This window comes from Cryptomeria japonica, chromosome 1, assembly GCF_030272615.1.
Source record: "Cryptomeria japonica chromosome 1, Sugi_1.0, whole genome shotgun sequence".
NCBI lineage: Eukaryota > Viridiplantae > Streptophyta > Pinopsida > Cupressales > Cupressaceae > Cryptomeria > Cryptomeria japonica.
Genome location: NC_081405.1, coordinates 322,118,133 through 322,142,409, shown reverse-complemented (window position 1 = coordinate 322,142,409; position 24,277 = coordinate 322,118,133). Strand labels below are relative to the sequence as shown.

At 35.5% G+C, this 24,277-nt stretch overlaps 1 protein-coding gene across 5 annotated transcripts in view; it reads left to right on the top strand.

Moving 5' to 3' along the window:
• Positions 1-20,212, top strand: part of LOC131073169 (kinesin-like protein KIN-7C, mitochondrial) — a 344,338-nt gene extending 324,126 nt beyond the window's left edge. For all 5 annotated transcript variants that reach the window (XM_058009569.2, XM_058009568.2, XM_058009570.2 and 2 more), the window contains one exon: positions 19,780-20,212. The gene's annotated coding sequence lies outside the window, so the exon portion shown is untranslated. The remainder of the gene's footprint in view (positions 1-19,779) is intronic.
• The last annotated feature ends 4,065 nt before the right edge of the window (positions 20,213-24,277 follow it).

Below are 24,277 nucleotides of genomic sequence, written 5' to 3'. Positions count from 1 at the left end.
TTCCTAGGGATTTTGTGAACATCACCTGGAATGTATATAGGGGTAATCCATGGCTATTGTAAAGCCATCGTATGAAAAACCATATCTAATTAACTGAAAAGCAAGCATGGCCATCCTTGTAGCACCAAATTGTTGATGGATCTTTTGACAAACCAACTTGGTGAGTATACAACTCTCTAAAGCTTGAAATACTTGTGTATGGGTTATTGAATAACAAAAAAAATCATGGCCAAAACAAGGAATTCGCATAAAACCAAGACAAGTTGGTGAAATTTAAAGACCCGGATTCCAAATTGGACTTGAGCATATCGTGGCTACAACTTTTAAGATATCAAATGAGTGGCATTTGGAACAAGCACAGAAGCACAGAAGCACTTGAGTATGGTCTTCTAAAAGAATGGACATAATATCTTGCAAATAACAAAGGAATTAAAAAGGTCTAACAGTTCTCAAAAGAATCAAGATAGTGAGGATAAAATAGTGCAACCTAAAGCCTGCCTTGCTTACATCGAGGGGATTTCCAACAGGATTTTTAAAATTCTCAAGCACCAAGGAACTAAGACAGCTTTTATTTCATTCAACAAGGTCAGAATGCTCTATAGACTTCTAAACATCAACTTGAACCAAAATTTTGGGATTTAAACATAAAATGTTTTTGTAGGACACCATATTAGGAGAAATGGACATATTAGGATAAAGGAGTGTATTGCAGATAACTGCCTCAACAAGGTTGACAAGTCGACCCTAGCAAAACTGTCAAAAGGAACTAAGCATCACATAAGCATTGAAAAAGCTTACGTGCTTGCTAAAGATGATAACTTCTACAACCCAACTGTGCAAAGCAGTAGACAATGGCAAACATCATGACAGTTTAATAGGGATGACAGGTTGAGGTTGAGTCATTTATAGAGAGCTATTGAAATCAAACTTCAAGGATGCCTCTTGCTTAAACATTTAATTAATTAATTCCTATATGATTATTTAATTTATTATTTATGGCAACAATCAATTAATTTTTCTTAGTCAAGAAGTAGTGAATGGTGACTAATCAATCAACAGGCTAGTTTGTTAATAGAATGTATTTTAAGGGATGATTTGCAATCAATCACCTAAATAAGTTAATCGATGCTTTAAATCTGAGTTGGCCTTTGAGGCATCTTATGTACCTAATAAAGCTATCTAATATAAGGAGTGTAAAGTTATTTCAATTTCAATTAAAGAACAAGTTATGAACTATGAATGCTATATATGGATATGAGAAATTATGTCAATGTCTAATAATTCTGATTTTTATCTGCAGGTCTGAAGGAGAGAGATCATTTAATATTTTCTATGTCTTCTCCAAATGAATTCAATTGGCATATATATCATTTAGGCAACCGGTCAATTGGTTTTAGGCATGACCGATCAATGCACCCATTGATCGGTGCCTTTACAATTATACCATTAACACAATGCTGATTATCGGTTCAAAAACCCCCGATAGCATATTGTAATATCATAATATAATGACTGATCAATATAATGAATCAGTTCATATAAACACCGATGATTCAAAGTGCACGATGTATATAATCCAACAGGTGCATTTGTTAACCAATGTTAATGCCAAATGAAGCGGTGTATTCATTAAACCCGATAACAAATATGCCCGATATAATTAAGCCCAATAATAGATGTGAATCGGTGCCAATGTTTATGCACCCGATAGCAAGTATGTATCGGCGAATTTAACCCGATAACTTATAGCATTTAATATGCTATCGGGTTAATACCCCGATAGCATATTAATGCCAATTAACAATTGACATTAATATGCTATCGGGTTGTTAGCCCGATAGCATAATGATAAGCAATGTTTGTACAATCCAATAATCATAAGCAATATAAACCAGACATGAAGCATGTAGATAAATAACAGAACAAGGAAGGTTAGGAAGATCTTATCTTGCATAAACTACCATGCATTAACACTCCCTCTTAGCTTTGGAAGATAGATAAGGCAACCTGCATCACATTTCCTTTTCATAACTAAGATAATGTCAGTCAGCAAAAATCATTTATACATGAGAAGTACCATCAAGACATATGATACAAAATAGAAGAACATCACCTGAGAATGTGACGTAAAGTATTATTTTAACATGTGATAAAAGTAAGAGAATCATCACCTGATCATGTGAGAAATCACCAAAACATGTGATCTGTAAGATTCATCAAGATATCACCTAACACATGATATCAGTATTGCCTAACATGCAATACTTAAGGATAAGTCTATGAGAAAGGTTAGTTTCTCATCATATCCAAGTTGTGATAAGTGCAATAACATTTATAAATGTTTATCACAACATAGTCATGGCACATCCATGACTTACCAGAGATCCAACATGATCAATGGTTGAGCTATCACCTACACGTGATATCAGTATTGCCTAACACGCAATACAAGGTAACCATATGAGAAGTGCTTAAGTTCTCATCATATCCAAGTTGTGATAATGCAATAACATTTGTACAAATGTTGTATCACAACATAGTCATGGCACATCCATGACTTATCAGTGATCCAACATGATTACTGGTTTGACTATCATAAAATCGTCACCTTATGATGTCTACATACAAGTGTTCAGTATCTGAGAGATCGTCACCTCTTAGATATGAACACAGGTGGCAAGAAGCCAAGAGATAGTCCAAACATGACAAAGAAGTTTACACATTAAACATCTTAAATATATGTAAGTATAGATTACAAAGCAGATTACCTTTCTATCATACCTAAACCCTTTCTGAAGTGATCAACCTTCACTCTGGAAAGTGGTTTGGTCAGAAAATCTGCAGTATGATCTCTTGTACACACATATTCTAACTTTATCACATTCCTGTCAACCATATCTCATACATAGTGATATGGAATCTCAATATGTTTGGACCTGTCATGAAATACTGGATTTACAGAGAGTTTTATACAGCTTTGATTATCACACTGAATGACTGTAGGTTTCATAGGTTCTCCAAATAATCCCACGAGCAATTTCCTTAGCCATACTGCTTCTCGGGCAGCCATTGAAGCTGCAATATATTCAGCCTCTGTGGAACTCTAAGCTACTGAAGATTGTTTTCTGCTGATCCAGGATATCATGGCTGACCCTAAACTAAAGCAACATCCTGAAGTGCTCTTTCTGTCAGTTACACTGCCAGCCCAATCTGAATCTGTAAATCCATGTAGATCTATGTCAACCTTTTCATATTTAAGACCAAGCTTTAGGGTACCTTGTAGATATCTCATTATATGCTTTACTGCAACCAGGTGTATCTCCTTAGGTTCACACATGAACTGACTTAAGGCATTAACAGCATAGCAGATATCTGGCCTTGTATTTACTAGATACATCAAGGACCCAATCATCTGCCTGTATTGAGTGGGGTCAGTAGGTCTTGATTCTGCTGTTGCTTCTTTAAGTTTATGGAAGTTGGTTTCCATAGGAGAGGTCATGGGTCTGCAGTTTAGCATTCCAAATCTTGTCAATATGTCCAAGGTGTACTTCCCTTGGTTCAGTACAATATTATCAGAATTCTGCCATACTTCCAATCCTAGAAAGTAATGAAGAAGCCCCAAGTCTTTCATATCAAATTCTGTGGATAGATCTTTCTTGCATTGATCTATTAGGTGATCATCTCCTGTGATTAATAAGTCATCAACATATAAAATTAATATTAACATATCACCTTTATTTCTTTTGAGGTAGAGATTAGGATCTGCATCATTCTTAGAGAAACCCAGCTTTGAGAGATAGGTGTCAATTCTTTCATACCAGGCTCTGGGAGCCTGTTTGAGCCCATAGAGAGCTTTCTTGAGTCTACACACATGAGACTCTGCATCATGAATTTCAAACCCTTCAGGTTGCTCTAAGTAGACTTTTTCCATGATCTCGCCATTTAGGAATGCTGCCTTAACATCCATCTGATGTACCTTCCACCCCTTTGCTGCTGTAATGGCTAGGACAGCTCTTACTAATGTGTACCTGGCAACAAGTGCAAATGTTTCTTCATAATCTATTCCTTCCTTCTGTGAGAACCCTCTAGCTACAAATTTGGCCTTGTGTTTTTCAATACTACCATCTGCAGCATGCTTGATTTTAAACATACATTTAGAAGACACAACAGACTTCTTGGTTGGCCTAGGAACAATCTCCCAAACATCATTCTTCATAATGGACCGATATTCTTTAGTCATGGCATCTATCCATACTTGATGTTTGAGTGCATCTGAAACATTGTTAGGTTCAGCTTTAGAGAGATCATTCATAAGTGCAACATAGTTGATGAATTTATTAGGCCTCTTGCTTTCCCTGAAGGTTCCTGAAGGAGCAGCGAACTTCTGAGCTTCTGCTACAGTTTTGGTGGCCCATAGTGGTCTTTTCTTGCGATTATCTATAGGTGGGTCTTGTGTTTCACTTATAGTTTCCTCAAGATACTCCCTCTGAAGCTCAGGAGTAGGTTCTTCTTCTAGGTTAGGAGTAGGATTATGAATTTCAGGTTCTATTGTATTTTGGGCCCTTTCGAAGGCTAAATCTTCTTCAAAGATTACATCCCTACTGAGTTCAATATTTCTCTGCCCTTGTACATAGATTCTGTAGGCTTTAGAAGTTTCACTGTATCCTACAAGTATTCCCCTTTTTCCAAAGGGTTCTAGTTTTAGTCTTTTCTCTTTAGGTACATGAATATAGACCGGACACCCAAATATCCTAAGATGGCTGATATCTGGTTTTGTCTTGGTAAAGACTTCCTCAAGAGTTTTATCTTCAAGGTGTGAATGAGGACATCTATTTTGTATGTACACAGCAGTGTTAGTTGCTGTTATCTAAAATTTCATTACCCATGTAATTTTAGCCAAAGGATGCATATTTATCAAATGATTGCATTTACAAAAGGTACATTGCAGTGTTTAAAAGGAAGAAAGGGCGTATTTTTCATTTGTATTGAACAATGATAGATTACAAATTGAGTTCATGCATCTGAAGCATATTTATATACACTGAGTTTCTTAAAACCTCACACAAGCCGTGAGCTTAGCATTTCTATCTTTCCTACATATCCAAAACACAAAAAAAGATAAAATCAAATAATGAGTGTGAGGATAACCAGTCATTGCCTTGGGTTGCTTTGACTGGTTATTGGCTGCCCCGTTGCCCTTATGAATGTTTTCTCGATCTTCAGATTCTGAAAAACCCCTGCTTTCCTGCACAAAAGAGAAGAGGTGTTAGATCCAACAGATCTAAGCAATGAAAGATTATCCTACAACATATCATTTATCATAGCCTATCATATTTCTGTTTTGAAAAGGGGCAGGAAAGATAAAGACACAAATCACTGCTTCAGGAAAAAGAAATGTTTATGCTAATGTGTTTGTTTCATGTGCAGATAATTAGTTACTCTAATTGGCATGTGCCCCTGACCGAGGCTCCCTTCGGGTATGAGCCCGACATACCCTTTAGAGTAACTAATCTCAGATTATCAAAGTGGAATGATGAAGAAACCAACTGAAGTATCAAAGGGACATGTTTGTTTTAAATATGAAACCTTTTACTTTACTATTCATGATATGCATAAAAAGAAAATGTTAATGCATAAACTGTTTTAAGGGACATATTATTTCAATGTGAAACCTTACAGTATTTTAAAAAGGGTCAATACTACATCATGAAGATAAACAATTCAATGCAACAAGTTGGTAAAGAAATGGAGTATTTGAGTTTTAAATGCATATTCAAACAGTGAACTTCAGTGAAATCAGAATCGACTCGTAATGAAATGAGTGTCACGAGCCCGTGCTCGAACTTCATTTCTACATAAGATCAATCCCAGCATGTGCCAAAGTCAGAAATTCAACAAAGATAAAACACAATCTAATCAAAAGGTACAATTCACTCAAGGAAATAATGTGTATACTTCATCAGCTAATAATCTAACATTCTGGAGATTATGTATAGCTATTTAAAAGTTGATGGTTTATCTGAAATATGCATTTTATGGCGAACTGGCTTGTATTTCTTATTCTTCTATGCTGTCCATATATAAAAGCGTGCTGGAACTGTTCGATAAAATGTCTTTAAAAAGATGCGGTATCAAGGAATGCGATGATTCCAGAATATAGACAAAATGGCAACAGGAAAAGATGTACGAGATTCACATTTGAAAAGTGAAATGTCTAATAACTACCATAAGGAGGAGACAGCGAAAGAAAATGAAGTTGCAAATCGGTTGCCTGGGGATGAAGAAATATTGAGTGGAACTAGAGAAGGAAACTACTGAGACTAGCTACGAGGAAAAAGTGTTTGAGCTTACATCAACAGGAAAACTGTTTCCATATGCTGAAATATTCAAGTGGCTGTCATGTGGACATGATGGCAAGCATCCAGCCTGTGATTCATCTTATTATGGTCGAAGGGAGTTCTCTTTTACTCTAGAACATGATATATATATTCGGTTTCAGTCTTTTCAAGATGCATCGGATATGGAGAATTCTATCAGAAAGAAGTGTCCACATAAAATAGATTGGAGCTGTGTACAATGTTGATCCTGCAAAGAGACACGCATATGCTCAAATAGGAGACAAGGTTTTCAGTCTTATAGAAAGGGAGCTGGTTAAGTGTTTCTCAAAGTGAAATGAAGGCCACCATAGAATAAGACTTGCATGCAAAAGGTTGTGCAAGCTCATACAGATTATCTGAACACAAAACATGCAAGGAATACAAAAGAATCGGGAGCTTATATGATTATGTTTTACTGAAGATTGTTCCTTGGGTCTTACATTGGTGGCATTGTGTGTGAAGTTCTGGTTCCCAAAGAGCATGTGATATATGGCAGAGGCTACAAAGTTAATCAGAGTTTAAAAACAAATAAAATTTGGGCCAATATTTCCCCACGTGATTGAGACATTAATACCATACTGTCTCTTTCATTCAAGTTATATTGTGATAGCTGTCAATCAGTGTGATGGCATGATAGACTGTGTACAGGTGAATACAAAAGAAAATGACTGTAGAAGAAATGGAGATTTTGGTTGGTGATGGCATTTATTGACATATACCAATCACAACCTTGAATGTAAAACCATGATATGCCTTGTACCTTGCCTATTTCGTTTTTTACAAAAATTTGATCCTTGAGTTTTGAACTTGCCAATTTGGTTTTCTGTATATAGTATTCCATCCGCTTTATTCTAAGTATGGTGGATTTGTGAGATAAAAGGATGTATGACAGTGAACACCAAAATGGGTGGCAAGATGATCAGAAACACTGCATTCAGTACCAGTCAGTCTGACATGGTTATAAATGAACTTTATTTTTTGTAAATTTCTATTTTCCAATGAAGTCCATTCCTATAGTTGTCATGCTTATCAATAACAGGAGAAATGGAGGAATAGTATCGTGGAGTCCATTGCTGGGTCTGTGATGGAAGAACAAGAAGGCTTAGCAATGAGCAAAGAGCTGCAATTGCTTCCTATTTTCGTGTGTACATAGGAGGAGTTCTTGCGTCTGGAGGGCTGAGCTGGAAAGCGCATACAACACTGGTAAAACACTTCCGGTGGAAGGCTAGCGAAGAAACCCCTGTTCATCATCAAGGCTAATGTGTTGTAGGCCAGTGGTAAATGTGGTGCGTGCAATATGCTAGATGTGAAAATGTTAAAAACCAAACACAGTGCATTATTCTCCTGGCAAATTGTATGCAAAATGTGAAATACAGACAGATCACGAGAATTGTTTGACAATACTCTTCGCAAAAATGTCTTCTCCCGAAATGCAATAATTGTAAGTTACACGCAAAACCCTCTTCGTATTTTCAACAATGGCATATTAACAAAGAATGCAGCAGCTAAGGAGCCGTTTCATACCTGTAGAAAATGGGATTTGTTTTTAAAAGGAAGATTCAGAAAACTCCAGCATGCCTTCAAGAAAAGTCTTCTAATACACAGTCGCAACCCGGGTTGTTCTAAAATCTGCAGTTAAAATTGTCTTGGGCGGCAACACCAGTAGAAACACATATCCTTCATCAAAGATTTCGCAGAACAATGAAAAATCAGGACATCAATGGCGGCACCAAAGGGTTTCAAACCCTCGAAGATTTTCTCAAAGTTGTTTTCGTTTTTGCAAAGTGAGAAAAATGCGATGGGAGTGCAAAACTTTAGGGTTATAGAAATCCTTTGTCATATTTTTTATTCTCCCTCAAGTCCGCTGGGCTTATTAAATAAACAAAAATATAATAAAAATCAAACATATTCGATAAATGGATGTTTATTAAAATATCAAATATGTTTTATTTTTATTATATTTTTTTTGTTTTCATTCTTATTTCAAAAGCTGGTGTTTCTTTGTAAAAAAGTATTTAATTACAATGCAATTATAAATTGTAATTAAATATTATTATTCGAAATGTAAAAGGTATACTCATATGTAAGAAGGAGACTAAGTCTTTTGACTTAGTTTTGAAGGAGGAGTTAATTCAGGAGAGATAAGGCTTTCATTGAAGAAGTCTTTTCAGTTTGGAGACATAAGGAGAGCATATAGGATCACTCATAACCACTTGGGAAACATTCAAAAGGAGTTGAGATATTTTTGTAGACAAGAACGTTTTTATAGGAACATGAGGTTGTTTGAAACCAAATGGAGCAAATCTAGGGAGGTTGGAGCATTTTTAGGTAAAGGGTCGAAGTTGGATTTTTCCACCATTTTGGGGGGCTTTTATTACTTGGTTAAGTGTTTTGAGGCTGTTTCTAGTAATCTTTTGGGGTGATTATTTATTAAGGAAGACTTTTCCAGGTTTATAGCCCTTTTTGGTGTCTTCTAGACTCCTCTTTTTGAGGCATTTTTCTTGCATCCGACCCAAATCAGTTGGGGGTTTTTGTACTTAGTGCCTAAAGACACTTCATTTGGAGAAAGTTCAGGTTTATGCAAGAATAGTGTTTTGAGAGACTCTTTTCTTGTCCTTAGCATTTTCTTTTGCACAGATTCTGTAACTCAGATTTGGAGATATGATATATGAAACAGCATCTTTTGGAGCGATTTTCTATGGAATCAAACCTTGTTATCCTTCCAAATTTTTTGTGTACAAGCATGATTGATGAAGCTAAATTTGTGAGTTATATTACTCCTTGTTTACTTGTCTCAGTCAATACCTTAATATAGGAATGTATGTATGTTTGCAGGTCATAGTATGTGTTTTAAAGTTCAGAATTTTTGAGTGAAACATTATTATTTCCTCATTGGTTCGTCTCAAGACCTTATTATGAAATACTGATGCAAACGTATAACAGGAAAGAAGTGTTTATCAATTAAAGTAGAATATTGTAGATTGAGATCAGTTTTTATTATTTGTCTCTCACATTTTGGTGTATCACCAGGTTCTAGTTAATTGTAGTTCAGTTTTAAGTACCATTTCTGTAATTTCTTACCCTTTACCCTGCAAAGTTAGTCCAATATTAGAGAAGTATCAGGTGATTATCCAATAGGAACCGGCCTAGGAACTGGAGGTTTCATTTCAAGTTGCGCATTGCCCACATGCAGAAGTGAATCCCATGTTAGACCAAATTACTAAACTTGTAGTTTAGTAGGGTGCAAATTTGAGCCTTAACAGTTGCTTCTGCCCAAAGGTTCAAGTTTAGATTTTGATCTAGTATCATGGCTTTGGCAGCTTCTACTATGGTCCTATTTTTCCTTTCAGCTACTCCATTTTGTTATGGATTATAAGGTATTGTCAACTCCCTCTTAATCCCAGAATTTTTACAAAAGTCTTTAAATAGTCCTGATGTGTATTCCCCCCCATTGTCAGTTCTTAAGGTTTTAATTTTGTTTTCGGAGAGATTTTCTGTTAATGTTTTAAACTCTTTAAACCTACTGAGGATCTCTTCTGATTCTTTACATTTCAGAAAGTAGATCCACGTCTTCCTAGAGTAGTCATCAACAAAAATTACATAGTACGAAAATCCCCCTAGCGAGGGTACGGACATAGGTCCACATACATCAGAATGAATTAACTCCAAAACTTTGCTAGTTTTCCTATTACTATTCTAAAATGCACTTTTGGTATTTTTACCTAAGGCACACCCTTTGCATGCCTCTAAATGATATTGCTTCAACTTAGGTAGACCTGTGACAAGGTTTCCCATAGTTGACAAAGCTTTATAATTCAGATGGCCTAATCTCCTGTGCCATACTTCATTTGCATTAGTTGCTTCATGGATCAATGCTAGATTGGGCTCTGTACATAGCTCATACAAATAGCCTTGTCTTCGACCAATGACCTTAGCGTCTTTGATGGAGGATCTCTTTGGCCAAGCCAACACCTTGTTTTCCATGAAGGTCACTCTGTATCCTTGATCTTCTAGTGCTGATATGGAGATTAGATTTCTTTTGATGCCTGGAACATATAGTACTTCTTCAAGTCGTAGTGACATGCCTGTCTTCAGTTTGATGGTGCAGGTTCCAATTCCTCTAACTAGATGTGAAGAATCGTCTCCGATGGTTATTTCCTCATCATCTTTCTCTATCATGGAGTCTAGTATTTCTCTAAAGCTGGTGATGTGTCTGGATGTGTTGTCCTCATTTTTGAAAACAAAAATGAAGGACCACTACAGTGAAATTTTTATGAAAAATTTGAAATTTTTACTCTATGGCACGCTTCCCGAGGCATAATTTCGACTAATCCTTGGACTGGCTTGATCCTCAGTCCATTCTCGAACTACGTTTCGAATTTCGTCCAATTCTGAGTTCGTTTGCTATGCCTTTCCTTCAATTTCGGGTTTTAAAACCCAGACTGCAGGTGCAGAATTTTCTTCAAACTGCAAGTTTTAATGATATTCATTGTTATGGTCTTTGTAGGGGAATTTTTGATCAATTACATGTGCACTTTTGTTTCAAATATGTCACTTGTAATTTATTTTAAGTTTCCCCTTTAAATGTTTTTATCTTTTATTGTTTTTTGGTCATTTTTAGTTAAAATAGGGGTTTTTTGGCTCAACTGCAAGTAAACTTGCAGTTTGTTCAAAAAACCCCTACTTTAATGGTTTTCGCATGTAATAGGGATTTTAAATCCCCATTACATATGTGCAAGTGTTTTTAACTTGTTGTAGGGATTTTATTTCCCTTTTACAAGTATTTTTAAACTTGCAGTTTGTCTTTTAAAACCCGATTTTGACATAAAAGTGCATTTTTGAAAATTTTAAACTTGTCATTTGTCCAAAAAAAACCCGATTTTGGCTTGATGAGTGAAAAAGTGATAAATTAAACTTGTCATTTGTATTTTAAAACCCGATTTTGGCTTGTAAATGGAAAAAGTGAAAATAAAACTTGTCATTTTCTCTTTAAAACCCGATTTGCATGTTTTTGGGTAAATCGAACTTGTTGTTTGTCTCCTAAAACCCGATTTGCAAGGAAAATGGATTTGTTGAAGATGTCAAAGCGATTTTTTGGGGAGATTTGCTAGAGATGCAAGGCATTTAGGATTCTATCCTATTCTCAAGCATTTTCAAACACACTTTTCGCCATTTAGAGTTTGTTATTACTGGTTTTTGGAGCTAAATCAGCAAAAACGTGGTTTATCCAATCCACATTTTGGGCGTTTTTCACTCCATAAACCTGCAATCTCCTAAGGCGTTTTGCCCTCTCCCACCTAGGCGTGGAGTATGGGATAGGTTTCAAGACATTTAATGATCCATTAATGGTGCATTGAATACCACGTTTTTTGCAAAAACGTGATTCTCTTTGGCCGCGTTTTTAAAACTTTGGCGTCATTACCTCCAACAAAAAAAACCTTTGGCGTCATTGCTCCAACAAATGCCTAAGGCGTTTTGCTCCAATAAACTTGAAATGCACACTTTTATTGGCATTTTGCTCCTCCAAGTTTAAGATTGCTGCCATATTTGGGGCATTTTTACAAAAAACGCGTTAAGGGTTTGATAGTCCGGTTTTGCTTCTTCATCTCAAAGAAGTATTGCATCGTTGGAGAAGCATTTTTCATTTTTAATAAAGGTATGTTCTTCCTTTCTTCTCTTCTTTTTATTATTTTCTTGTTTTCTTCATTTTTCGTTATTAGTTGCATTTTTGGCATGTGATGTTCTTCCCCTAAAAATTGGTTTTCATGAAATAAATCTTCCCCTTTGAAATGCAATTGTTGAATCGCATTGTTCTTCCTAAAAATCCATCTTAAACTTGTATTCGGGATTTTTAATCTCGATTACAAGTTCGCTGGAAATTCTTGTTCTTCCCCTACGGTTAAGAATTTTAATCATTTTTGGTTAAAATTCCAAGCTTGAAAAGTGTGAAATACCCCTCCCTTGCAAATTCGGGTTATAAAACCGGATTACATGTTAAAAAGATCTTCCCATTTTCATGAAAATGACTTTCCCGGATATTCCCGTTTCTATCCATTCGCGTTCCCCATATCCGTACTTTCCATTTCCATCATTTCCCGCAAGTCAAAATCCCATTTTTCGTCCATTTCTCCATTTTCGAATTTACGAGTGTACTTGTATTCGGGTTTTTAAAACCCCGATTGCATGTATGTACTTTCCAACTTGTATACTTGCGAAAATTCTCCCAAGATCCGAAATTGGTCAAAGTCAAGATTTTCCCATTTCTACATATCTCCCCTCTTCCTCTCACAAAACCTTGAAATTCAGAGATCAAAGTTTTACCCATTTGAAAAAGAAAGAATGATATTTGCAGCTGATTATGATGTGGCCTTAACTCTTTTAAGTCTTCATCACAGCATTCCAGGTTCACAATCAATGTCAGATTTGCCGGCATCGCCTACTCCAAAGAAAATGAAATACAAATATGACAAATACCAGAATGAGGTTACACCTTCCCAGGTATCTTCTCCATTGGATCGCATCAGGGACACAGAAATAGGGCACGTTGATATGGCAGAATTCATTCGCAGGGTAGAAGATCCACAGGATAACAACTTGCAGCGGCTGTTGGACAGCCATATCCATCATGCATCTTCTTTCCCAGTGGCTGCCCTAGAACCTGAATTTGTTCTCGCATGCGCCCATCATTTTGACAAAGAGTCAAGAGTCATAAAAAATAATGATGGTGAAGCTATAATTCGTCTTGATGCGGATACAATCGAGAAGGTCTTCAAAATACCTCCTGCACTTGTTTATATGGAAATCACCAAAGAAAGTGCAGCAGAGTATTATGTGAAAAGGGAAAAAGATTGCAAGTGACACATCAATAGGTGGATTCAAGAGCCACGTCCTTCCTTCTCAAGATGGGCAAAGTTGTACCGTTGTGATTTCAAGTGGGAGATAGGAGACACCATCACTCTTCTCAGCAGAATGTTGGGCCTTGAGCACTCCAATGTCTTTGAGCCATGGATGTATCAATTCATCATGTTCATACGGCAGTCGCATCACATTTCATGGGGTGAAATCATCAGCGATGCTTTGTGCGAGCAACTTGCAGCAGTTCCTACCACTATGACCTTCTTCATGAATTCTTATTTGGTATATTTAGCAGCGTCACTTAGACACTTTCCAGGTCTTTCTACCAAGGGTGATCGCTCGCTTATACCAGTTTGGGAATATTATGACCAGTTGCCTTTGAAACCTAGCAGACTGCATTTCAAAAGAGTCCAAGATGCATTCTTTGGATATTTCATGTGTGAGTTTGACATGGATCTCAGAAATAAAAGAGTATCAGATGAGGCATGGGTCAAGGTGTCTGAGTATGGGTGTTTATTCCTGCAATTTCCCACCTTCACCTACATAAGGATTGGGTGCTATGATGGACAGCCATACATGCTTCCAAGATACCCAACCGATAAGATAATTCTTATGGAGTTGGGAAGACAGATTATGGCTGTTCAAACTCTTCAGTCTGCTAGACACAAGGTTGGGATGGGGATCTCCAGCACAAATCCATTGAAAATTGGTCGATACTCCCTTGTCACATCTGTGAAGGCTAAGGCCATGGAGGTTGAATTGCAGGAAATCAAGCTTAAGAGGTTCAAACCTAGAGCTGATTTTGATTATAGAGGTATGAAGGAGAAGATCAAGAAATCCTTTGTGCATGTTCATCGCATTGAAGACATCTGGGCAGATCTCCGCACAGAAGCCGAAGTTCTGAAGATGGATTACTGCAGGTTCACTGTTGAGCAAATTGTTGACTTGAACTTGGCAGATATCCCACAAGGGATGATCGATGACGGGCATATACTTGATCCCGAATACACTTCACGGAGGGTTGAGGAAGCTCCACTTCCTTTGATCCAATGGTCACACAAGGAGTGCGTCTCCATCCTTGACAGATTTCAGCCTATCTTGGCCAACACTAACACATGGCTGAAAAGTAATGCTGTTAGACTTATCAAAATCAAGGTTGGTAAAGAAGATGATTCTATAGGGCCTCTTGGACGGAAGTCTGAGATTCAGATTGATAATAAGGAGGGTGCTTCATCTTCAGGCACAAGGATCAAGTTACGAGTTAGTCGTGCAGTAGTGCTTCCTCCTGAGGAGACAACTACTCGTGGGAAGGAGAAATCACGGTTCCATGTTCGGGTGATCGATCTGGATAATCCAGAAGAGGGGCAGCAATCTGATGATGCGCCTAGGTCTCCAGTTTCAGATTCACCTCACGAGGTCATTCCTCCAGTTTCCATTGAGACGCCTCTTTCTCCTCCTGACTTGCTCATAGATGAGTCTCCTCAGAATGCAGTTCCCATTTCAGCATACGAGCCTTCTCTTGATCAACAACGAGAGAGTGTGTTGGAAGTTCCTGAAGATTATCCCACTTGCTTTCAGTTATCAGAAATTGATACTTCCACTTCTGGTTTTGAAGAATTTATGAGGCAATCTTCATGCCCATTGGTAACTGACCAAACCGTGGTCACTATTCAAACAGATATTCCTCCCAGGGTGACCACGGTAATTCAAACAGAAACTGCTTCTCCTTTGCCTACGGCTGCTACTAGAAGTGAGTTGATGACTTTGCCTCCATGGCTTAGTTCTTTCACCCCGAAAAGAAAGAAGCAAGAGATCTCACCTGATGCCTTTGACTACCAGCAACTCAAACAGTCCAGATCAAAAGTTGCTAAGAAGGCAAAGACTATCTCTAGGGTAACTGTTAATAGCAACAAGATGAAAGTAGCTGAAATTGTGGAACCTATTGCAAATAAACCACTTGATGAAATGTCAGCTGCTGATTATAAGGTTACAAGGGTAGAATTGGGCAAGCAAACACATGAGGTCATTAAACATGATGCTCAGTTTTCTGTTGCTTCACTAGTGCAAAGGTGTGACGATCTTCTTGCAAAGAAAGACAAGCTAGAAGAAGAAAACCGACAGCGCATGGCAGCCATTCATAAAATCACAAAACCTGCTACTGAAGGGAGTAACTCCATAGGTTCTTCTGGTTCCCAAGAATCGATTCGTGGAGTGGAAAGGGCTGCTCAGAAAGTACAAGCACTGGATTCCTGGGTTGATCAGCTTCATGATCAATGTATTCAAGTGGTAAAAGACATTTTTCAAATAATGTCTAAGTTGGAAACCATTGAGGAAAAACTGGATCAGACTTCTAACACTTTCAAAAAGAATCTGGAAAGTGTTGAGAAAAGTCTGGCAATCTGGCGTACCATTCCCCAACAACAGCTGAGTATTTTGCAGGAGCACGCCATCATCTCTTCCAGGGTCATCTACTTGGAATTTGAGGAACTCATGGAAAACAAAACCCTTGTTCTTAAATCCCTCATTGAGGAGATCAGTGATGCAAGGAGATTCCGGGATGAAGTCTATCGAGGTATTGTCTCACATTGTGAAAGGGCCTCTTGCAATATAGTAAGTCAGGATGGAGAGCTGATTCCAGAAGAAGAAGTTCTTGCTGATTTACAAATGAGGATTCATAATGAATGGAGGAGCGAACAATTCTCGGCAGCTTCAATTCAAGCATTGATGAAACACCAAGCCTTTTTGCATGAGATCCAGTCTATCCTGGATAAAGACAATTCTGCGCTCCTCCGCTGTCACGACACTATTGTGAAGACTATGGTTGTTGCTAAGAACACCCATGAACCAAATCCCGAGGAACTACAAGTGAGCATCAGAAAATTTCAAGGATTCGTGTCTTCACAAAAGGCAACTTAAGTGTTTTTCAACACTTAGTTGAATTTTCCCTCGTTTGTAATCTTTAGTTGTAATTTCGTTTTGACAAGTTACATGTAAAAGTAATTTTTGTAAAATACAAGTTACACATTACTTGTACTTTTGTAATTACATGTAAGGCAACTACAAGTTGTGTCCGATTAGGACTGTAGTTGGAATAAGTCTTAGTTAGTTAGAATAACTCTTAGTTAATTAATGAAGTCTCAGTTATTTATTGAATGAGTCTTGGTGGTTGAGAGAATCTCTCAAGTTAGTTAGGATCCTCCCACCTTTTTCTCAAGGCTCCTCTTCTATAAATACTTGAGAGGTCCATTGTAAATATATCTTTTGAAAAGCAAGCAAAAACTCTGCCAAATTTACAGCAAGAAGTCTTTGAGCTTATGTATGTGAATTGAAGGTTTTGAAGAATAAGAAAGAAGGATTACTCAAGTTTCAAGTCTTTGAGCTACATGTTTGAGTTTGAATCTTTTTATTTCTTCTATGCAAAGTGTTTCTAAAGGAGCTTAGTCCAATCTGATTTGAAGTCTTTGAGCTGCAAGTAGAGAAGATTAATTAAAATAGGAAACCCTCTTGAAGGAGCAGCAAGTCTTTGAGCTTGCGTCTATTCTTGAGGAAAAATTACTGTTTGATAAGAAATAGCAGCAAGTCTTTGAGCTTGCATTAGTTCTTGTCTTTGTGTTAAAAGAATAGATTATTTCAGTCTTTGAGCTGTTATCTTTTATCCGTTGTAAAATTTAGTATAGCAAAGGGTAGATAGGACTTCCGATAGTCAAGTCTTTGAGCTTGATATTGCTGTCCCGTTCCGAAGGAAGTGACGGAAGTCTTTGCGCTTTCAGGAAACTTCATTTCCTTTCTCTCATTTCACTTGAAAGTAGTTACTGCTGTTCGTTTTCAATCGCTATCCTTTTCTGTGAAGAGAAAAGGATATTGTCTTTCTTGAAGAAAGAAGAAAGATTGTTGTTCCATCCCATTTTATTTCAGTTTTAGTTAGATAGGGGGAGCCTTCCCTTAATTAAGAGAGTTTTTACTCGTGTGCTGTGGTTGAAACCACAATTTTGTATATTTTCCCCAAGTGTACAAAATTTTCAACCAACAGGATGAACCACTGTCGATCACCCATGAGTTAGACTTGTTTGAAACATGGCTTGTAAGTGCTGAGTAGAGGACATAGTTCTCGGAGTCATTTTCTCTTCTAGATTTCCTCTCTTTTGCAAATGTGGCTTGTTTCCCTTTCTCCGAACAGTTTGCAACATAGTGTCCGAATTTGTCACACCTATAACATTGAACATGTGATAGGTCTTTCTTAGAAGTGTTCTTGCCTTGTTTAACTTTTCTTTTCCTGAATTGCTTCTTTTTGTACTTCTTATTGATGTTTGTATTTAGGACTTGGAAGTCTTCATCTATATTCTTCTGTTTTATTCCTACCTTGTTCAATCTGGATTCTTCTTGTAGACAGTCATCTCTTAGTCTTTCAAACTTAGGTTATTTGGACCTAGCACTGATGCCTTGGACGAATGTGTTCCATCCACTAGGCAATCCATCTAGAGCAATGAGTGTTAACTCTTTGCTTTGGATGTCGTATCCAAGGGAAGCTAGGTCATCTCTTAGGAATGATATCCTCATGAAGTAGGAGTTAATTGTCTCCCCTTTGTTCATATTGATATGGTTGATCTCTCGTTTTAATGCCAGAGTACGACTTGCATTTGATATCTCAAATGTCCTTTCAAGTGCCTTGAACATTTTATAAGCCGTCTCCTGCTTTCTAATGATGGGCATTATATTATTTCTTACCCCATCCACTATTATTTTAATAGCCTTATCATTTCCCTCGATCCATGTGGATTTCTCGGTTTCATCTTCTGGTTGTGCACTTTCAGTTTGGACATATGAATCAACTTTGTTTTCTCTTAAAATCATTTTGATTCTAAACTTCCAAGCTAAAAAATCTTCGCTACCTCCGAGTCTATCTTTGAATCTGATAGCGTTGGCCATTATGGAAATGTGATGTAGTTTGTAACTTAGTCCTTGAATTTTATCAAAATTGAATAGCCTTAGGTTCGATTACCTTGGCTCTGATACCATGTAAAGTTATTTCAATTTCAATTAAAGAACAAGTTATGAACTAAGAATGCTATATATGGATATGAGGAATTATGTCAATGTCTAATAATTCTGATTTTTATCTGCAGGTCTGAAGGAGAGAGATCATTTAATATTTTCTATGTCTTCTCCAAATGAATTCAATTGGCATATATATCATTTAGGCAACCGGTCAATTGGTGTATTGACTGGTCATGCCTTTTAGGCATGACCGATCAATGCACCCATTGATCGGTGCCTTTACAATTATACCATTAACACAATGCTGATTATCGGTTCAAAAACCCCGATAGCATATTGTAATATCATAATATAATGACTGATTAATATAATGAATCAGTTCATATAAACACCGATGATTCAAAGTGCACGATGTATATAATCCAACCGGTGCATTTGTTAACCAATGTTAATGCCAAATGAAGCGGTGTATTCATTAAACCCGATATAATTAAGCCCGATAACAGATGTGAATCGGTGCCAATGTTTATGCACCTGATAGCAAGTATGTATCAGCGAATTTAACCCGATAACTTATAGCATTTAATATGCTATTGGGTTAATACCCCGATAGCATATTAATGCCAATTAACAATTGACATTAATATGCTATCGGGTTGTTAGCCCGATAGCATAATGATAAGCAATGTTTGTACAATCCGATAATCATAAGCAATATAAATCAGACATGAAGCATGTAGATAAATAACAGAACAAGGAAGGTTAGGAAGATCTTATCTTGCATAAGCTACCATGCATTAACAAGGAGCTCTACTCACACATAAATTCATCGATGATAGATTACATAGGGTGATGTGAAACATCATTGATTTCCTAATTTGTTGTTACAGGGATTTTAAGATGCATGTTTCTATTGTCGTGGATTTTGGAAACCTAAATTCTTATTAGAAACTATATATTTTAATCTTTACATTCTTAACTTCAACTTTTGTAGAATTGGGTTAGTTCTGAAGATCTTTAATTGAACTAAATTTTCAATCTTATATAATATTTGATAAACTTTTAGAGAAAAGTAGTATTTGTGAATCAAAATAAAACAAATTTACTTAAACTAGCCCAGAAAATCTGCCAGCGCCAAGAACAAAACACAAAAACCAAATATCGCATGTGAATATACTTATAGAAATTGAAATACAAACAATTTTCTGGTTTTCTACAGAAATGGATAAAGTTACGGCCAGGATTCTAATTTCCTTTTACAAACATTTTTTAAAGTTGAAAGCATAGTCAAAATTATGGTTTTTAACCTTACACAAACTCAGGTCCATCCACTGAAATAAAACTATGATATCTATTGAAACCATTTACACTTGATATGTGACATACATCTCAAGTTGATGTTATAGCATTAGAAATGATTAAAAAATATCTTTATTGTTCTATAGTCTTTGCTAAAGGATAAAAATTCTGTGATTTTTTCTGTATTGCAACCTTCTCAACTTTGGTGGATGTATTTTTCTTTTAATTCTTCACCATCTTTGAACAATTGCAGGTGGTTTTTAGTGTTGGAATCTGTCAAGAGTCAAGAAGCAGCACTCTGTTATCTACTTGCAATTGGACTGTTTAAATCCCTGTAAATTACAGTTGATCGGTTGCATCTAGTTACAGGTTGTTCCAAAATGATTAAACATGTCAAGAACGGAGAGGCGGCACTTTGTATACCTTTTGTATCTGGACTGTTTATTTCACTGTAAATGATTGATTTAATTCCCTGTAAATGATAGTCAATCAGTTGTATCTAGTGGCAGTTTTGAAAATATGCCACACGGAGCATTTGTAAGTGGATCCATATGCCCACCCAATTCACAATGCCATCTCGGCCTTTTCATAAGGTCAAAGGTTTGCGTGAGCAATTTCATATGATAACATATTCAGCTACATTGTTTCCTTTAATTCAATATAAATTTAAGCTATTTTTCAATGTACGTTAAGAAACATTGCATTGATATTTTGTTGTTCGCTTAAAAAGGAAATTATTTTCTGTTTTGTATTCTTCTCTATTGTATAAGGTACAAAAATCTTAAGTATTCCTGCTTATCTAGTGATGCTATTTTTATTTAATCTAGTTTTGTTGTTGGAGGAAAATAAGGCAAGGTAAATAAATTGGCAATTGTGATATGTCGATCAGAATAGAAGTAAATATGCAAAAGCTCCAGTTGCCTTGATAAAAGAGGAAGTAAGAGATCTATTATATAGGTTTAAATTTAGCTAAGAAACACAATACAATTAGATTCATGTATATTTCACTTACAGCACTTATTTCATAAATGCATATAAAATAGTCTAATGACTAATAATATAAATATGGCAAATAAGCTCAATGGCCATTATTGTTGTCTTTCTCGCCCCATAATGACCATTGCAAAGAACTTATAATAGATCTAGGAGTGTCTAGTACATTTCATGAGGTAAAGCTTCTTGAAGATAAATATCATTTGATCCTTTGTATTGCATACACAATCTCAATCAACATTAAGTGAACAAGTCTTTAATGTGGTGATGTTGAATCTCAATATGTTTGGTTCCTCTACCATACATTGGATTTTGTGTCATTTGAATGGTAGTCATATTGTCACGATACCACAAATTAGGTACAATCTATATCTAGTGCATATTCTTCAAGTGTCATCTCAACCATATTGTTTGGTAAGCCAATAATGTCAAACTTTGTAGTCTACCTCTACTTACAAGATAATACTACAAAACCATGACCAAAAATATACTTCAGTGATCTATGGAACCTGCTTAATCTATGTATAGCCAATCAAACTACTATCCATTAAATGTTGAAATATAGTGCCAAAATTCAAAGTACCTTTGACATCTCAAACAATTTATTTGCACTTCAATGTGTTTCATTAGATTCCAACATAAAACCTAGATACCAAGCTCATTGCATATGTGATATCTAATTAGATAATAGTCAAGTAGATCAAACTACTAATCAGTTGTCTATATAGAGTGGGGTTCATTAAATCTAATATGTCTAAATTAAACAACTTAAGGCTGACTTCAAGTAGTTTTGCAATTGATTTGGAACCTTTCATCTAAATTTTTTATAGGATTCTCAAAGCATACTTTTTCAAAGACGTGAATATTCCATCTACATTATCCCAAATTTGTCCTATCAACTTCTATAATCATAGTTTCTTTAAACTCCAAATGAAGTTCAATTGTTCCCAAAATAGATAACATCATCCACACAGAAAATTAGACAAAGAATATCATTAGTTGAACTTCTAATTCAAAAAAATTGAGATTTGAATGATTCTTTAAAAAGCAAAAATTGGAGATTTGAATGATTCTTTAAAAAGCCTTTTGTTATAGGTATGAGTCTATCATATGATACCATACTTTAGTTATTGCTTAAAACTATATAAGACCTCCTTTAATCTATAAACATATATTGTTCTCAAAATTTATTGCAAAACCTCCAAGTTGTGACATTTATACCTCATCAATATTGCCAATAATAAAACAGCCTTTGGATCCATTTGATAAATTGTTCGGTTCTATTGAGGTGCCAAAGTCAAAACTAATTTGAGAGCATCCATTTATGTTACAAAAATACACATGTTTTAGTATAATCAGTACCTTCCTATCAACTACACCCTTTGGTTAGCAATTAGGTCTTATGCTTATCAATGCTTACATTAGAGTTGTACTTGGCTTTGTACACCCACCTTGTACCAACCACTTCTATTATGAGATAATTTAGTGAAATCTCATGTATCATTATTTTCAGTTGTTTCTATCTCACTATTCATGCATCAACATAAGAGTTGATGGTGTATTATTTTTAGTCTTTTGGGGGTATTTCTAATATTTTCTTATTTCCTCCCTAGAAGATTCAAGTTTTTTCTCTTTTCTTGAATTTCACCATCGCTATTTATTTTTCATTTATTTCTTTTTTTGTTTATTTTGATTTTTCTTATTTTTTGTTTATTACCAAATTTTGTCTACTAGATCATACAGCTTGTATACTTTATTTTCTTATCCATACTCAATAAATATGCCTTTTAGGTCTTTATCATTTAACTTAAACATTTTTTTGTTTGATATGTGTGCATGAACCACACATTCAAATACACTTAAATAATCAACACGTGCCTTGATTTTTAAGAACCAATCTTTAAGCTATTTTTATTAGACTTCTATTTAAAAGGTATGTTATTTCATACAATGCTTCTACCAAAAACACTATTCTCCATTTTCTTTATTTATCATGCTCTTTGACATTTTGACAATGGTACTATTTTTCCTTTCAACAACTCCATTTTGTTATCAACTATAGTGAACTCATTCTTGATTTCATAATTTTTTCAAAAATTTAGAAAATGATTTGATTTATTACTTACCTTCATTATTTGACCTTATTAGCTTGGTGTATTTGTCACTACATTTTTTAACCAACCTTTTAAACTTTTCAAACACTTGATTTTGTGGTTAAATATCTCAAAACATTGTTGAGCTCCTTTAGATTCGCCAATTGAAAAGTTAGCTCTATGTTGTTTGCCACAAATAAGGTAAACTTTCAATCATTCCTAATCTCTTGAGTAAAATTAATCCATTAAAACTAAAATGGCCATGTATTTGATGTCAAATTTTACTTTTGTTCATTTGACTAGTCCTTAATATATGGTTTCTTTGGTTGGAATATAGAGGAAACATCTTATCATGTATCATCTTTACTCTTGTCGCAATTGAATCCCATTTTAATTTGTCTATCACCATACACACGTGTATCGAAAGTTAATTGATAATAGTATTGTTTCATTTGTTCAATAGATAACAAATTTCTTTTTAAATTTTGGAACCAATAGTGTTTCATATATATGCTTCACCTCAACATCATCAATGGAATTGTAATAGAATTCTTGACTTTAGTTCCATGGGACTATTACTTTCTCAATGATATTGCATCGGTATGCTTCTCATTTAAATTGATGAGAAAGTTCTCATTAGATATCATATAAGCACCTCCAAAATCAATTTACTAAACAATAACATCCTCTATAGGCTATCGACTAAAATTCACACAAAATTTTGTGAAAACTCAAATTTTAACTTTTTTCTAATCAATGTGGACAAGGTGAGAGTATATGGAGATTATAATGAGAACAAAGCAATTGCACAAAATATAATTGAGGACTAATCAATCAATTTATAATAAAAGAAAATCATAGAATTGATCAAGTCAAACTCATTGAATACAAACAAAATTGCATCAATACCAATTTGATGAGCTAATTCTCTCAATTTTGATATATGCAATGCTAGCCAGAGAATGTATTGAAAATAAAAGTAGAATCCAATGAATAAACTAACCAAGATCTATGACAATTAAAATAGGTTGTAGCAACAAACCATCCATAATCTCTTCACTAATAAAATGAATAACTATTGGCAATAAATTGTCCAATATTACAATGATTCGCGAACCAAGCACTAATTCAAGAAACTAAATGATTATATCAGTTTATGAAATAGTTAAGAAAATACTTAAATTAACAGATTTATGGGTCCCACTCAATAGGTGAAAATTCAAAGTATTAAATAGTAACTTGCATATCCTAAAATATGATAGGATCAACAACTAAAATACCCTTCTTGAATTTTGTATGGCTCTCGATACTCGCATATCCTTAAATGCCCAAACATAGTGTTGCAATCAAACTAGGCTTTCAAACTAGTAGGTTTGAAGAGTATGGCCATAATAGATGAAGATTGGTGACCAACAAACTCAATTGCAACCAACTTTATCAGTTGTATGAAAGCTTCTAAAAACTTATATTGTATGCAACTTCACCCAAAAATGCTACGACTAGCATTAAATGATATAGTTGAAGTCATGCAGTCAAGAAACAACAATACATGTTATAATAGGAAAAAAGGGTAGAGGCCAAATCAAAATGACATTAAGAAATAATTGATGACTGATCTAAGGAACTTCCTATATGAGCAAGTAAAAATGAACTTGAAAACAAAAG